Raw genomic sequence first — 17040 nt, forward strand, 5'->3', positions numbered from 1 at the left:
GGATATTACTGTACCTTTGAATTTTATGGATTTTTTGCCATTTTTGTGTGTCTGGACAATAATTTCATTTGTTGAACATGAATTTCCAAGTAAAATGTTTGTCTGTTGTGTCTGTCTGTCTTAATTCATTCATTTTCCTTGGCCTTGAGTTTTCAAAGTAAACAGAATCTGAAAGAAAGACGCAGGACATGCTCAAGCCATCTTTACACCGAGTCCTGTCTGAAGATTACTCTAACTGTCACAAAAATTAAGAATCTATAAAGGTTTATGCTGTAGAAGAGTTGGTGAAGAAGATATGTGATCATTAGTTATTTTCTTAATTTTTGATGATGAATATGATGATGCACAACAAAAATTGAACAACAAATTACCAGCCCTCCTTCATTCTTGCTTGGGGTTGTCTTCATCTTGATCTTTTAGTTGAAATTAATTGTTTTTTGTTCGAATCTCTTCCTCCAGCCAATGACTGGAACAAAATCAATTCTGTATGTCTTCAAATTTCAATATGTATCTCTCCTTGCCATGGTGGTTTTGGATGGGATTGTTGAAAATAATTACTCTGATCACTCTTATAGAGTTTCTAGTTGTTTTCAGTATTTTATTGTTTCTTGTCCTACAATTTTGAGCATTTTAAAGTTTTGAAGTATTTCCTTGCCTTTTCCTTGTACAGCAAGTTTTCTTTGACTTCTAAGATTAAAAGTGTTTATAACTAAACTGTGCTGAGGAATGTGTATCCACTAAAGGTAGAGACACAGTTTGTCTTCATTTCCATGAACAGTTGTTCCTTGGGATGATAAAAGCTTGCAATTTCTTTTCAAAGCCTACTGTGGCACCTCATTTACATGGGGCTCCCAAAACCGGACTTCGTACACCAATATCCCAATACTGCTTCTGGGTTGTTATGTAAACACATCAAAATCTATTCTTTCATTTCAAGCAGTCTCTTCCCATATTGTTGCTGTTGAGGATAATTTCACATTCTTTATTTTACTCTCCTTGCATGGGAAATTAAATGTTTCATCTAATATTTACACAGCTCTACTGTGCTGTAAATTTTGGCAAAGTCGTATGTCCATAGCAAAAAAATAATAATATCCTTTGTGAACCTCTGTCAAAATTTCTGGCAGCTCTTGTAATGTGCGTCTAATGAAACATCAGATAATTTTATCTAGTAAGTAATGAAGAAGTCTTTCAAATAATCTGTTTAATGCCTTCAACCCTATTTCTTAGAGTGCAATAAATACAGAAATTTTGCCTTTACTTCGTGACTTGCTAACCTGAATTAACAGAATCTTCACTTTAAGAAACTGTTGAACCTCCCACAAGCTCCCACCCTTTTCTTAACATTCAATTAGAGAAAAAAAATTAGAAAATCAAAAATAAAATTACTGCCAGAACACACAAACATGGGAAAAAAATCCATAGATTCAAAGGTGCAAAACAGTTAAGGTTTTGTGGCCACTTGACAAACTGTCTGCTGGCTTCTGACTTGAGTTATTTGTCCTACATTCATTTGATAACTCTTCTATAGTTTTTGCCAACCGTGTATCTTATGATGTGTGACATGTCGTCACTTGTAGTTTCTCTTTGTGTTCACTGTGATTTTAACATGGCCAGCCCTGGATCCCATGTCATACTGAGTTGGTATCCTGTGTACCTGTTAAGCAATTAGTTGATGTACGAATTTCAACTGCTGCTTTATTAATGCTGTCCTAATACGAGGATGTTGAAGACAGAATCATTCTGTCTGTGACAGAACTAACAATCTCTAGAATGGGTTGTGTCTTCAGGGTGGATGCAAAGTTCTGCCCACTCTCCAAGGCCAAAACTGCCACATCAAGTAGAGATTCATCCGTATGTTTGTTCACAGTCCATGTGTGAAGTTTTTCGTCTAACTTTTCTTTTTGTATAAACGGTCTCTGAAGCAATGAAACTTTACAATGTGACATGCTCTGTCATGTTTTTTCTTTCAGTCTGAAACACCTATGAAGCGTGAATGAAATCTTCAGATGTAGGACCAGTAGATCCCTGGATACAAAGTCCAGTTACCACTGAGTGCAATGAATCCTCTCTCTCACCTGTGTCTCGCCAGCTTTACTTTTAATTCTGTTGGTTGCTGCAGACTTTATAAAGTGTTATACCTCCACAAATGTCTGAAGAGTTTTATGATCTTGGCATCTTACTAGGAATGTTAGTGCATACAACAACCTGTTGTTCTCATTCTAAAGTTTATCAAATTTATTCACTTTTTTCACCATCTTCTCCCTGTACAAGTGTAGGATGTGGTGCTCCAGACATTCCTGATGGACTAGTTGTAAATACGGTACTCAGGTATGACTCTGATGTCATGAAACATGAAACTTCCACAGCACTTCATTGACATCACAGCTGACATCTTCAGGTGCGGTGATCACAGTGAGAGAAGCCTCCTATTTAAGACAGTCAGATGTCACCACTAGTGTTGGCAAAATATTGTGGAATTTTCACAACATCTGATATATTGCCCAAGAACCATATTTACAACTAATCAGTGGGGAAAGCCTCAAGTGACACATACTATACCTGTCCTGGAAGGAGATGGTGAAAGAAGTGAGCAGGTTTGATAAACTTTGAAGTAAGAGGAACAGACTGCTGCACACACTTACTTTCTTATTAAGTTGCTGAGATCTCAGAATTATTCTGACTTTTGTAAAGGTTATGTACTTCATGAACTGTGTAACCACCAACAGAAGTAAAAATCAATCCAGCCACAGACTGGAGAGGGAGGGAGAGAGAGAGAGAGAGAGAGAGAGAGAGAGAGAGAGAGAGAGAGAGAGAGAGAGGGACTGGACTTTGTGTCTTGAAAACTACTAACCTTTCATCAGAAGACTTCATCACAAGTTTTGGAAGATTCTTGGACATGGGTTGATAGTGCCACGTGGATGTTTTTGGACAAGAAGCAACAACATGACACAGCACATTAGAGTAGAAATGAAAAACCTCATAGACCATGTACAAACTTACAGACAAATCTCTGCCCAACATGACAGTTTCAGTATTGGAGAAGAAGCCAGAACTTCATGCCCACCCTGAGGACACAACCTGTTCTGTGTATTATTAGCTCTGATGAACAGAGAATCCTTAAACTGCCCAGGGAAGCTGCTGAGGATGTCAGATGGTAGACTTGTTGTGCTCTGGCTTCTTATTTTATGACCAACACTTTGAACAGACTGATAGTGTAGCAATAGGAAGTCCCTTGTCAGCCATTGTGGCCAATCATTTTAGAGAAGGTTTTGTGGAGAGAGCACTTCCAGGCAACAGACTTGAAAGCTACTTGCTTTTGGTGATATGTGGATGACACTTTCATCATCTGGCCACAGCGCACTGGGTCGCTAGATTCATTTTTGCAACCACTAAATTCTCTCGATTTGAACATTAAGTTTCCAATGGAGATGGAGAAAAACAGCAAACTACCATTCCTGAATGTGTTGGTGCAGAGAAATGAGGATAGCACCTTGGGTCACTCTGTGTACCATAAACCTCCACACGTGGACAAACTTACAGGCCACCAGTTACCACTGTCCTCCATGATGAAGCGGTGTGCTTAGGACATCAGTCCACAGAGCAAGAGCCATACTGGATTCAGACAGCTTATCTGATGAGCTACATCACCTCGATACTGCATCACCTCTATACTGCATTTTTGGAGAAGGGATACTCTGAAATGGAAATTTGCTGGTCATGTTAGACAAAGTGAGGAGCTGGAAGAAACTGAGGAATGAAAAAGAATGGTCATCTTGTCATACACTGGCGCTGTTTCTTCAAAAATAGGATGATTATTGGCCAAATGAAGTTAAATTAAACTTTTGTCTGCCAACAGAACTCTGAACTCCTTCAGGCGCAGTGTAAGATGATCTTGGTTTAATGAGACCTGGTGCCATAACATGCCCTGTACCTTTGGGATGTAGTACTTTGACAAACTTGTCACATTGTGGAGGAAAGATGTGTTGAACATTGACAACACATGTCTATACCAGCCAGAGAAATCTGCAGTGGCTGAACATTGTATCAGTACAGGAATTTTTATGAAATACAAAAACACTAAGTTCTTTCGTATTGGGACAGCGTTATTGAAGAAGCAGCGAAAATTCAAAGCTTACCTAATTTGCTTAACAGGGACACAGGATATCAATCAAGCACAGCATGAAATCCATCACTGGCTATGTAAGCAGAACTGCAAGTCGTACAAGGAATGATGCTGTGGTGGCGACATAGATATTTGGTTTACAATTTCAAAAATAGGCACCTGCCAGAACAGACACACATTTTGGCAGGCAGCTCCTGACAGAGGGCACTGAGGTGGCCAATGGTAGTGCAAAGTATGATTGAAAGCCTCTGCCTCTGCATTCATCATCTGCCATTTATTCTAGCTATCTCTCTCGTTACCAATCTGCACATCTGTGCTATTGATCACAGAAACTTGGTGCATTTATACCTGCACGGTTTTTCTCTGACTGTCATACATAGGAGGCTTCAGTCACAGCCTGAGTAGTGTGTTCCCCCACATCTGAAGGTGTCTGTCTGTTGTACCAATGAAATATTGTGGAATTTTCGTAATATACAACATCTCACCGAGAATCAAATTTACAGTTAGTCCATCAGGATAGCATCAGGCAGCATCATCTATTGGTGGTGGTGGACTTTAGTTGGGCTCATGGATGCAGAGTCTATGTACCTGGCATGCCAGTGTCTGGGGGCTTTTCTGTTTTCATTACAACTCTGGTTCTCTCCTTGCTACCTACAACGGTCGTTTGCTGCAGCAGGGTAATACAGGATCCGTTCACCTTGAAGACACTCTCTTTCCTGTCTCTTGCTTCTTGTCTCTTTCTTGTCAAAGCAGTTGTCATGTTTGTGTAGTTCTGTAGCATGACAGTAGTTTGAAAAAGAAAAAGGAAATCCTTAAGGTGAACCAATTCTGAATTCCTACCCAGCAGCAAAAGACTGTTCCAGTTAGCAATGGAAATGGAAGGTGAATCTTTGACAATGGTAGCCATTAGTGCTGATGAAACATCACAAAATCCATCAAACAACTCTTCACCAAAGAACCTGACACAGAAGCCAACAGATGATTCAAAGGTAGTTGAATCTTGATGACTGGCAGCAAAGTAATGTGGTTTTCATACATATATGAAGGATGTGGCCATTATCAGACAAAGTGTTATACAGTAGTGGAAATCCATGCAAAAGATGGATATTTGCAGGAAAATAAACATTTTTAGCTGGAATAATTGTGTAGAGTGTATATGCAATAGTGTGACACCCAGTATACCAAGTAACATAGTCAAATGTTAGAGAGTTTGACATCACTAGTACATTATACAGCCAGACATCGATAATTCCTATGGTAAAGGGTGTAAGGTCACTGTAAAGGTAGTCTGCTCTGTGTGGGGTTAGTGTGTGCATAAAATCCTTTCCTGCAAACTGAAAACAGACAACATAAGTGATGTGCGTGTCTTGTATATAAACCGTGAGAATGCCATTCAGGTCGGCCGTTGTGGCCGAGTGGTTCCAGGTGCTTCAGTCTGGAACCATGCAACCGCTGCAGTCACAGGTTCAAATCCTGTCTCGGGCATGGATGTGTGTGATGCCCTTAGGTTAGTTAGTTTTAAGTAAATCTAAGTTCTAGGGGACTGATGACCTCAGATGTTATATCCCATATCACTCAGAGCCATTTGAACCAATGCCATGCAGAAAACAATTATGTAATGAAAAACCAAAAACCATTGCATGCAAGGAAATGGGAGTCTAACTGTTGAACTGGCAAGGTGTTGAAATATTTAAGTACAGTGATTAATAATTGCATTAGATTAGGTGGATGATATGGACAGAATGGAAAATACAGGCAAAATCATCTGAGGCATCAAAACGATTACTTTCATGCAAAGCAAGGGCCACAAACAGTTATTCTTCTTAACCAGTTGCTGATGTAAAGCTGCCATAACTGCCAGACATATGCTACAATTTTTGTTGTATGAAAACTTCCTGCAATCAAGAAATGACTGCAGAAACCTGCTCCAACACCCAAACATAAATGGGATGGATTGGAGCATGATGAAGAACATTTATCATGGATGTCAGAATGGGATACAGTGATCTTCAATAATGAGAAGAAGTTTAATTTAGATAGGTTGGATGGATTTCTAGGTTACTGCCATTATCTGAGAAGAGACCAGTAGGTGAGGATGAGCAGAAATTTTATGATGGAAGTATTTTTGTTTGGGCAGCTTTTGACACTAAAAGTAAATCACATATTGCTTGGTTCAACACTAGAATAAACTCCAACATGTACACTGTAATGTTACAGAAAGATCTGATTAGAATGTATGAAGACTTAGTGGGATGAAACAATTATTTCATCAATAAGTTAAGGCATATATTCGTGTTTCTGCTACAGCCCAGAACTGGTTCAAAGATAAAGGTGTCTGTCTTTCCCTGGTCCAAATGTAGCCTTGGACTTGCCATTGGAGAGACAGCTTGCATGCCCAAGTGATACAGGTACCCATACCATAAATTCAAATACAATGGAAGGGTATCTGTTGAGAAATCAGACAAATGTGTCATTCCTTAAAAAGGGCAGCAGTCTTTTCAGTAGCTGTAGGGGCAACTGTCTGGATGACAGAGTGAACTAGACTTTTAACGTTAACTGAAATGGCCTTGCTGTGTTGGCACTGAATGGCTGGATATTTAGTGAAGTTTGGTGGGAGGAAGAACAGAATTTTTGATCAGATGAATGCAAGGTTATAAAATAGAATAAATTATGAGTAATGTAGGAGTAGGATTCATAATGAATAAGTGAATTGGGATATGGCTACTATGAACAGCATACTGAATGGATTATTGTAACCAAGACAAACACAAAGCCAACACCCATGACAGCAGTACAAATTTTTTTCTCAATTAGCTCCACAGATGATGAAGAGGTACAAGAAATGCACGATAAAATAAAAGAAATTATTCAGACAGTTAAGGCAGTACAGTAAGCAGATAATGTTGAAGGGATTAGACTAGAAAATGAGACATTTAAAATAGTAAATGAGTTTTGTTATCAGGGAAGCAAAATAACTGATGGTCATGTAGGTACAATATAAAATGTACACTGGCAATGGCAAGATAAGCGTTTCTGTAGAAGAGAATTTTGTTAACACCGAGGATAGATTTAAGTGTCAGAAAGTCCTTTCTGAAAGTTTTTATAGAGTGTAAATATGTATGGAATTGAAACTTGGACAATGAACAGGTTACACAAGAAGAGCATAGATGCTTTTGAAATGTGGTACTGCAGAAGAATGCTGAAGATTGCATGGGTAGATCTGTGGCACAATCTGACTAAAAAAGGGTAGCAGTTGGTAGGAAGCATTCTGAGGCATCAACAGATCACCACTGTAGTACTGGAGGGAAGTGTGTGGGGTAAAAGTTTTAGAGGGAGACCAAGAAATGAATACAGGAAGGACATTCAGAGGGATATAGATTGCAGTAGCTACTCAGAGGAAACAATGCTTGCATGGGATAAAGTAGCATGGGGAGCTGCATCAAACTAGTCTTTGAACAGAAGACTACAATAACAAGGAAGACAAAAATTCTGAGACATCAAGGAATTATGAATTTAGTATTGGAGGGAAATGGGGGGGGGGGGGGTGATGGGGGGAGAAATCATAGAGGGAGGTCAAGAGAAGAACACAGTAAGTAGATTCAGAAGAATGTATGTTGCAGTGGTTATTTGGAGAAGAGGCTGGAACAGGAGAGAGTAGCCTGAAGAGCTGCATCAAACCAGTCTTCAGAGTGACAACCACAACCACAACATGCCTCAGATGTTGTACTATCACTTTTGCAGAAACCCTGCCTTTATATTGATCCCTACAACAGTGTATTTAATGAGTGGGGAGAGCATGCCATTCGACAAATTGATATGTAGTCTCATCTAAATTACATAACAACCCAAAAAATGAAGCACTTGAGTTATTGGAGAGAGAGAGAGAGAGAGAGAGAGAGAGAGAGAGAGAGAGAGAGAGAGAGAGAGAGAGAGAGCCTTCATGAAGTGTTGGGCACATATGGTAGAGGTTTTCAAAAACATGTCAGGAAAGTAGGAATATCAACAATTAGGAAAAGACAGATTGCTACTTACTGAAAAGAACAGAGATTAAATTGCAGGCAGGCACAAGCAGAAGACACTTAAACAAAGCTTTCAAGCACTGCCTTTACCAGCAAAAGAGTAACAGAGAAATGCACACCATACCTCATACACACAACCACTGCCTCTGGCAGTTCAGGCCAGAATGAAACTACCAAGTGAGACAGCAGCTGCAATATTGAGGAACTCCCACCTTCTAGATACTCCCAAAAATCCAGAAACCAAACAGTCCTGGATAGCCCAGTGTGGCTTGCTATATTGCCACCACTGAAAGAATTTCTGCCCTCATTGACCAGCACCTACAAATAATTGCTTGTTATCTAGCCTCCTGCAGAATACCAAGCGAGGTGGTGCAGTGCTTAGCACACTGGACTTGCATACAGGAGGACAATAGTTCAAACCCATGTCCAGCCATCCTGGTTCAGATTTTCTGTGGATTCCCTAAATTCGCTGTAGGCAAATGCCAAGATGGTTCCTTTGAAAAGGGCATGACCAACTTCCTTGCCCATTCTTCCCTAATCCCTCAGGACTGATGACCTCTTTTACTGGATGTCTCCCTCTCCCTCTCCCTCTCCTCCACCACCACCACCACCACCACCACCACCACCACCATTGTTGATGTCAAATCCCTATACAACAACATCCCTCATGCCCACCACTTTATGACTATTTAATGCAACCTTTTCCAGCATCCTGCAGACACCAGACCAACTACGTCACTCCTCATGTACCTTACTAACTTTATCCTAACTCACAGCTACTTCTCTTCTGAATGGAAGGTATATAAACAAATTGGCAGCACAGCCATGGGCACCTGCATCGCACCCTCCTTTCTAGGAAGGGGCCACCATAGCCTTCCTAAGTGCCTAACCATTAAGTCTAGTTCAGGTTCATTAATGATATCTCAATGATCTGGACTCGGGGCCAAGTATCCCTATCTTCATTCCTTCACAACCTCAACACACTCTCTCCCATCTGCTTCCCATGTTCTTCCTCAACCCAGCATTCCACCTTCCTTAACATTTACCACCTCCTCTCTGATGGCTCGATGCTCACCTCTGTCCACATTAAACCCACCAACCATGAACAGAATCTGTTTGATAGCTTTCATCCCTTCCACACCAAAAATCCCTCCCAAAACACATAACCATCTGGGGATGGTGTATCTGTAGTGACAGGAACTCCCTTGCTCAGTATTCTGAGGGTCTACTCCAGACATAGTCCATTAACAGAGCCCCTGTGCCATTTCCCCTCACCACCCCCCAATGCTCCCACCACTCCCAAGAACCAGCCACAAAACAGTGACTCCTTTGTCAACCAGTACCATCCTGGACTGTAATCTCTGAACCACATCCTTCACCAGGTCTTTGATTATCTGTCATCATGTCGTGAAATGAGGGACATCCTACCCAAGATACTTCCACTCTTCGTAAAATGGTGTTGCATCACCCACCCGAACTCCACAACATCCTTCTCTATCACTATGCCACTCTCAATACTAATCCCTTGTCATAAGGGTCATATCCCTGTGGTAAACCCAAGTGCAAGATCTGTGCAAATACCCACCTGTCACTTCCTGTTCCAGTGCTGATAGGACTATCCTACCCCATCAGAGGCTGGGCCATCTGTGAAGGCAGGCATATGATTTACGAGCTCTGCTTCAACCACTGCATAGCTTTTTATACTGGAGTGCACTTACAGGTGAAGGAGTAAAAGAAAGGTCTATAAAAAAATATGGGTTTGGGACTAAGGATGAAAGAGGAGAAAGGCTATTTGTGTCATGCAATAAATTCCAGCAACTAATAGCAAATACTCTTATTCAAGAACCACAAATGAGGTATACTTGGAAAAGACTGGGAGATACATGAAGATTTCAGTTAGATTATATCACAGTTTGGTAGAGATTCTACATCAGATATTGGATTGTAAGGAGTACACAGGAGAAAACATACACATATATCATAATTGAGTAGTGATGAAGAGTTGGCTGAAGTGCAAGAGATTACTCAGGAAAAATCAATGTGCAAAGAAATGGTATACAAAAGTACCAAGGAATGAGGAGATACAATTGAAGTTCTCTTAGGCTGTAGATACTGTGCTAAAGAATGGCTCAGTAGGGAGTTCAATTGAAGAGGAATGGATGCCTCTAAATAGGGAAATCACAGACACTGGAGAGAAAAACATAGATATGAAGAAGGTAACTGCAAAGAAACTATAGGTATTACAAGAAATAGTTCAGTTGATCAATGAAAGGAGAAAGTACAAAAATGTTCAGGCAAATTTAGGAATACAGAAATACAAGTCACTTAGGAACAAAACATATGGGAAGTGCTGAGAAGCTAACACAAGATGGCTGCAGAGAAAATATGAAGCTATCGAAAATGAAACGATTGTTGGGATGACTAGTGCAGTATACAGAAAAGTATAAAGAACCTTGGATGAAATTAAAAGCAATAAAGGTGAGGTAAGAGTGCAATAGCAATTCAACTGTTAAATGCAGATAAGAAATCAGATAGGTGAGTGGAGTACACTGAAGGCCTGTAAGAGGGGAGGACTTTTCTGATGATGTGATAGGAGAAGAAACGAAAGTTGATATGGAAGAGAAAGGGGGATCCAGTATTAGAATCAGAATTTGAAAGAGCTTTGGGAGAGCTACATTGAATAAGGCAGAGGGATAGACAACATTCCATCAGGAGTTCTAAAGTCATTGGGGGAAATGTCAACAAAGTGACTATTCTTGCTGATATGCAGAATGTATGAGTCTGGTGTTATATTGTCTGACTTTTGGAAAAACATAATTCACAAAATTGCAAAGACAGCAAGAGCAGACAAGTGTGATAATTTTTGCACCATCAGCTTAAAAGCTCATGCATCCAAGTTATTGACCAGAATAGTATATAAAAGAATGGGAAAAAATTGGGTATGTCTTAGATGACAATCAGTTTGGCCTTAAGAAAACTAAAGAAGCAGAGGGGCAATTCTGACATTGCAGTTGATAATGGAAGCAAGATTGAAGAAAAATCAAGACCTGTTCATAGAATTTGTCAACTGGAAAAAGCACTTGACAATGTCGAATGGTGCTAGATGTTCAAAATTATCAGAAAAATAAGGGAATGATAGGTAATATGCAATGTGAACAAGAAGCAAGGGGAAAGAATAAGAATGAGAGACCAAGAATAAAGTGCTCAAATTCAAAAGAGTGTAAGAAAGGGATATTGCCTTTCACCCCTACTGTTCAATCTATACAGCAAAGAAACAATTGGAAAATAAAAGAAAGGTTCAACAGTGGAATTAAAATTAAAGGTGGAAGGATATCAATGATGGGACTTGCTGATGACATTGCTATCCTCAGTGGAAGTGAAGAAGAATTACAGGACCTGTTTAATGGAATGAACACTCTAATGAGCACAGAATATGGACTGAGAAGAATAATTAAAGGAAAATGAAAGTAATGAGAAGGAGCAGAAATAAGAACAGTGAGAACATTACATCCAAATCAGTGATCCCAAAGTAGAGAAAGTTAAGGAATTCTGCTACCTAGGCAGCAAAATAATCCATGATGGCCAGAGCAAAGAGGACATCAAAAGCAGACTAGCACTGGCAGAAAGGGCGTTCCTGGCCAAGAGAGGTCTATCAGTTTCAAACATAGGCGTTAAATTTGAGGAAGAAATTTCTGAGAATGTACATTTGAAGCAAAGCTTTGTATGTTTGTTATACATGTACCGTTGGAAAACCAAAAAAGAAGAGAATCAAGGCATTCAAGATGTGGTGTTATAGAAGAATGTCGAAAATTAAGTGCATTGAGAAGGTAAAGAGTGAGGAGGTTTCCTGGAGAATTGGAAAGGAAAGATATGTATGGAAAACCAAGGGACAGCATAGTAGGACATGTCCAAAGACATTGGGGGATAACTACCATGGTAATTGTTTATGATGAAGACGATAATGATGATGTGAAGGGTGCTCAACGTAATGGTCATCAGCACCCTAACGAAAATTCAGTATGCCAATCTCATCAGTGGGGATGAAGGCCTACCCAACATGCAGAGCAGCCTGCCTCCATCCGCCCCCCCTCCCCAATTTAGAGATGAGGCCTAACAGTTCACAAAAATTCACCACTCTTTTAACACTGAAATCAGTATCAGTGAAGATAGTGGGCAGATCTCCACCAAGACTGAAACTGCCCTAATAACAGTAAATAGGACACACATTGTCATAACATGCTGAACTGAAAGTGGCACAGCACAAACTTCACAGAGTGGTGGATCCTCCCACAAGAGGAGGAAAGTATGTATTAAAGGCCTATGTTGGGCATGCAGCCCAATAAGCAGAACATCTTCCCAACGGTGAGGCTGGCATGAAGTCCACCACGCTAGTGTGGTTGATATGAGTGACTGCAGTTTGTTTTCTGTCACCTGCAACCACTTAGTCTCCTACTAATGCATGACGCATTTCTCAGAAATGAGATGCCGTGCGACATTATAGGACATTGACAGACACCACCATCGCAACATGCCTCCTCAGCTGTTTTGTAGGCTGTGTCATTTCCCTCTGTCCCAATGTGGCCAGGTACCCAGTAGAAGATCACCTCCTTGCCACAGTGTTGGAGCCACTGTAAGGAATCACAGATCAAATAGTCTACTGGGTACATTTGGTGAAGTGCCTGTAGTGCACTAAGCCAGTTGGAATAGAAAAAAACTTTTTATGATAATATGTGTGGATCTTTTCCAATGCCATCATAGTGCCATGAACTCAGCATCATATTCTGTGAATTGTTCTGGAAGACACAATTTGAATACCCTTTCAGGGAAAACCATGGCACAACTGTGAACATTCTCTTGCTGGGAACCATATGTATAAGCAATAATAAAACTGTAATTTGTACTTAAAATGGAAGAGAATGAAGTTGTAAAATTATAATCTGGAGTACAAATTTTCTTGTACTGTATCAAGATTAAAATTATTTTGAGTTTCTTCAGAAACCAAGGTGGCAACACATTCCATCCCTGGCAGTAGCTGTAGTAGAGGGAGCTGTAGGAGGTAAAAATTGTAGAGGACAACAAAGATTGGAATAAACCCAGCAAATAATTGAGGGTATATGTAGCAATTGCTACTCTGAGATGAAGAGTTTGGCACAGAAATGGAATTTGTGGCAAGCTGCATCAAAACACAGTTGAGCATAACATGGTTGATTTCAATGGCTGGATCACTAACCGAGACATCTGGACCCTCCCCTTCACCACCAGGTTTTCTGAGCTGTGCAGATGGGAGTTATCCTTACAACACGCTCTCCGATCCCGTAACTATCCCATGCTCAATCTACAGTATAACATATCACCACCACACCCTCCTCCCAACAGTTTCCACCCCCCCCCCCCCCTGTCATATCACCTCCTCCCTATTCTTGACTCCCAGGATCTTTGTTTTCCAACTTCCACCAATGCACCTACCCATCTTCTCTCACTACTCTCCTTTTCACTCCTTTTTTCCCCCACCTTCTGCCCCACAACCTCCTAACACTGCATCTGTTTGCATTCTGGTCCTCACACACTCCACCAGGCAGTTATTCTGTTCCTGCCACCCATACACTACAATCCCTTCTTCTCTGCCCCCTCCAGACTGCTGCTGCCATGCCACTTGGCAGTTGCATTCTGAGCTGAGGTACTGGAGTTGTTGTGCATGTGTGCACGAGGGGTATTTCCTTAACCTTACAATAAATAAATAAATAAATAAATAAATAAATGCATCAGGCATCATTTGAGAGAAATTTAGGAGTTTTCACCATTTTTTTCACCTAATTGGCTGAAATTTTTTATTTCAGGACAGTGAGGCCATAACCCAAGTATAAATCCACTCACGTTAGGTGCAGCAGTGAGGATGTGAGGCTGGGCTGAGAGGTGAGCAGTCTGCCAGGTACATCAGGTATTGCAGCGAGGAGGTGCAGTCAGCCAGCTGACCGGATGATGAAACTGGCAGGCAATGGCGTTGGCCCATCAGTTGTGCAGAGAGGTGGGGCAGTTGGCACATCAGGGGGGTGTCAACAGCGCCTGTAAAAATGTGCAGTTTTATGAAAAGGTTTTATCATATTGCTGTGCAGGCTGGTGTCAAGGGAGGAAAGGAATTTAAATATTGATGCCTTTAATGATGTCAATGAAGAGATATACTTGCAATGAGGTAGTCCTGTCAGGCAAACTAGAGAAAAATAAGTGGTTTAAAGTAATATAACATCCTCCGCTAGAGTACTGAAGTACAGTAGACAAGGTTTGTCATGTTTATGATAAGAATTAATAATGGTATTTTTGTGGATGTGGAATGACATTTTTCAACCTTTTTTAAATGAGATTGCATAGCACAATAATTGAAATGTAATGAGTATGAAGCACTGGAATATGATGAATTTGTAATAAGAAAATTAATACTATGGGTCAGGAGATGTCTAACAAAGTGGTGATGGTTAGAAACCATATTTTTGTAGTTATTCCTTTTGCAGAGTGCACTGCTACAGTCAACAAGGCTGCAAAAAAATTGATAAAGTATCTGACAAACAACTACAAACAAGCAAATATGCTCTTTGTTGTAATGTAAGACCTATATAATTTGAATAATATATATTAATTTATGGTAGTGTAAGTAAAAAATTCAATGAAAATCTAACTTACTGAACAGCTAGTAAAATATATATTGTTGCACATTCTGTTTCCAAAAATAATGTAATGCTTAAATAATTTATGAATTTAAGACTAATGTACCTAGGTCTATGCAACAAATTTCAAAAAGCAATTAATTACTTATCACTTACAACAAATGAATTAAATGTCTAGTACTCCACAGGAAGAACAACAAGATTGTGTTAGTGTTTTGTTTAGTAATTTAATAAAGTTCAGGAATAGCTACCATTTCCATAAATGAACACCTGCAGAAGTATGTAACTAAGTTTGCACATGTTTGTAATCTGTTTTCTGTAAGGATGAGAATCAATTCAATTTGTATCATGTGAAGTGTAAATTTTCTTTTGCTAATATAGAGCATTCTATAGATTTTCCATATCTTGAAACTGTATATTATTACAACCACAAACTCTGAAAATAGTGTTTGGGAGATAGACATGCAGTCTCAACCACTGGAGGCTTGAGAGAAATTGGAGTGTGCATTCAAAATCTGGGTGACACAGTGCGTGTTTAAGTTGTAAAGCCATATATATCTAACAACGTGCCACATTTGAACCTTCCACCTTCCATTTTCCACCTTCACACTCCATCTACACCAATACCTACACCCTATGAATCACCGCATGAATATTAATTTGTTTCTTCAGTAATTGTTTCATATAAACAGATGAACTGTATAAAATTTTCACACATTTTTGAAATGAGGGATGATGACCAGTTTCTAGTGCCTAGCTACTTACAGTTTCTAAAATTGACAATATTATGAAGAGAACAGATGCGAAAATCATAATTTTTCATGGTAAGCTGGACCATGCTGTGAGTGTACAAGAAGAAGATTTGGACAGCTGGCTATCAAAGATATGAGACAAGCCCCAGAAAGTTGTTAATTAAGACAAAGCTTGTAAAATCTCTCAGAAATGTATCTTAAATACATGAAATACCTTTCAGCACACTTTCAATGAAGTTCAATAATACAAATCCTTTGAAAATAGGTGGACAAACTGTCTTGATAGTAAAAATCAGTAGCTTACTTAAATGAGCAGAATGATGTCAGCTAATAATCAATGGTGAAGTTAAGTGTATTGTGAAGTCCTACTTGAACCGCAGTGGTATATTAGAGAAGAGGTCTGAAGACTAAAGCCCTCAATACCAGTGCATGAAAAATCTGCTCTTAAGTAACAAGGCTCTTTCTGAACATTACAGTAAAGGTGTAAAGATGAAGTAAACAGAGAAGTTATGGCAGACTATTTCAAATACACTCCTGGAAATGGAAAAAAGAACACATTGACACCAGTGTGTCAGACCAACCATACTTGCTCCGGACACTGCGAGAGGGCTGTACAAGCAATGATCACACGCACGGCACAGCGGACACACCAGGAACCGCGGTGTTGGCCGTCGAATGGCGCTAGCTGCACAGCATTTGTGCACCGCCGCCGTCAGTGTCAGCCAGTTTGCCGTGGCATACGGAGCTCCATCGCAGTCTTTAACACTGGTAGCATGCCGCGACAGCGTGGACGTGAACCGTATGTGCAGTTGACGGACTTTGAGCGAGGGCGTATAGTGGGCATGCGGGAGGCCGGGTGGACGTACCGCCGAATTGCTCAACACGTGGGGCGTGAGGTCTCCACAGTACATCGATGTTGTCGCCAGTGGTCAGCGGAAGGTGCACGTGCCCGTCGACCTGGGACCGGACCGCAGCGACGCACGGATGCACGCCAAGACCGTAGGATCCTATGCAGTGCCGTAGGGGACCGCACCACCACTTCCCAGCAAATTAGGGACACTGTTGCTCCTGGGGTATCGGCGAGGACCATTCGCAACCATCTCCATGAAGCTGGGCTATGGTCCCGCACACCCTTAGGCTGTCTTCCGCTCACGCCTCAACATCGTGCAGCCCGCCTCCAGTGGTGTCGCGACAGACGTGAATGGAGGGACGAATGGAGACGTGTCGTCTTCAGCGATGAGAGTCGCTTCTGCCTTGGTGCCAATGATGGTCGTATGCGTGTTTGGCGCCGTGCAGGTGAGCGCCACAATCAGGACTGCATACGACCGAGGCACACAGGGCCAACACCCGGCATCATGGTGTGGGGAGCGATCTCCTACACTGGCCGTACACCACTGGTGATCGTCAAGGGGACACTGAATAGTGCACGGTACATCCAAACCGTCATCGAACCCATCGTTCTACCATTCCTAGACCGGCAAGGG

The sequence above is a fragment of the Schistocerca cancellata genome, chromosome 10, assembly GCF_023864275.1.
Source record: "Schistocerca cancellata isolate TAMUIC-IGC-003103 chromosome 10, iqSchCanc2.1, whole genome shotgun sequence".
Lineage (NCBI taxonomy): Eukaryota > Metazoa > Arthropoda > Insecta > Orthoptera > Acrididae > Schistocerca > Schistocerca cancellata.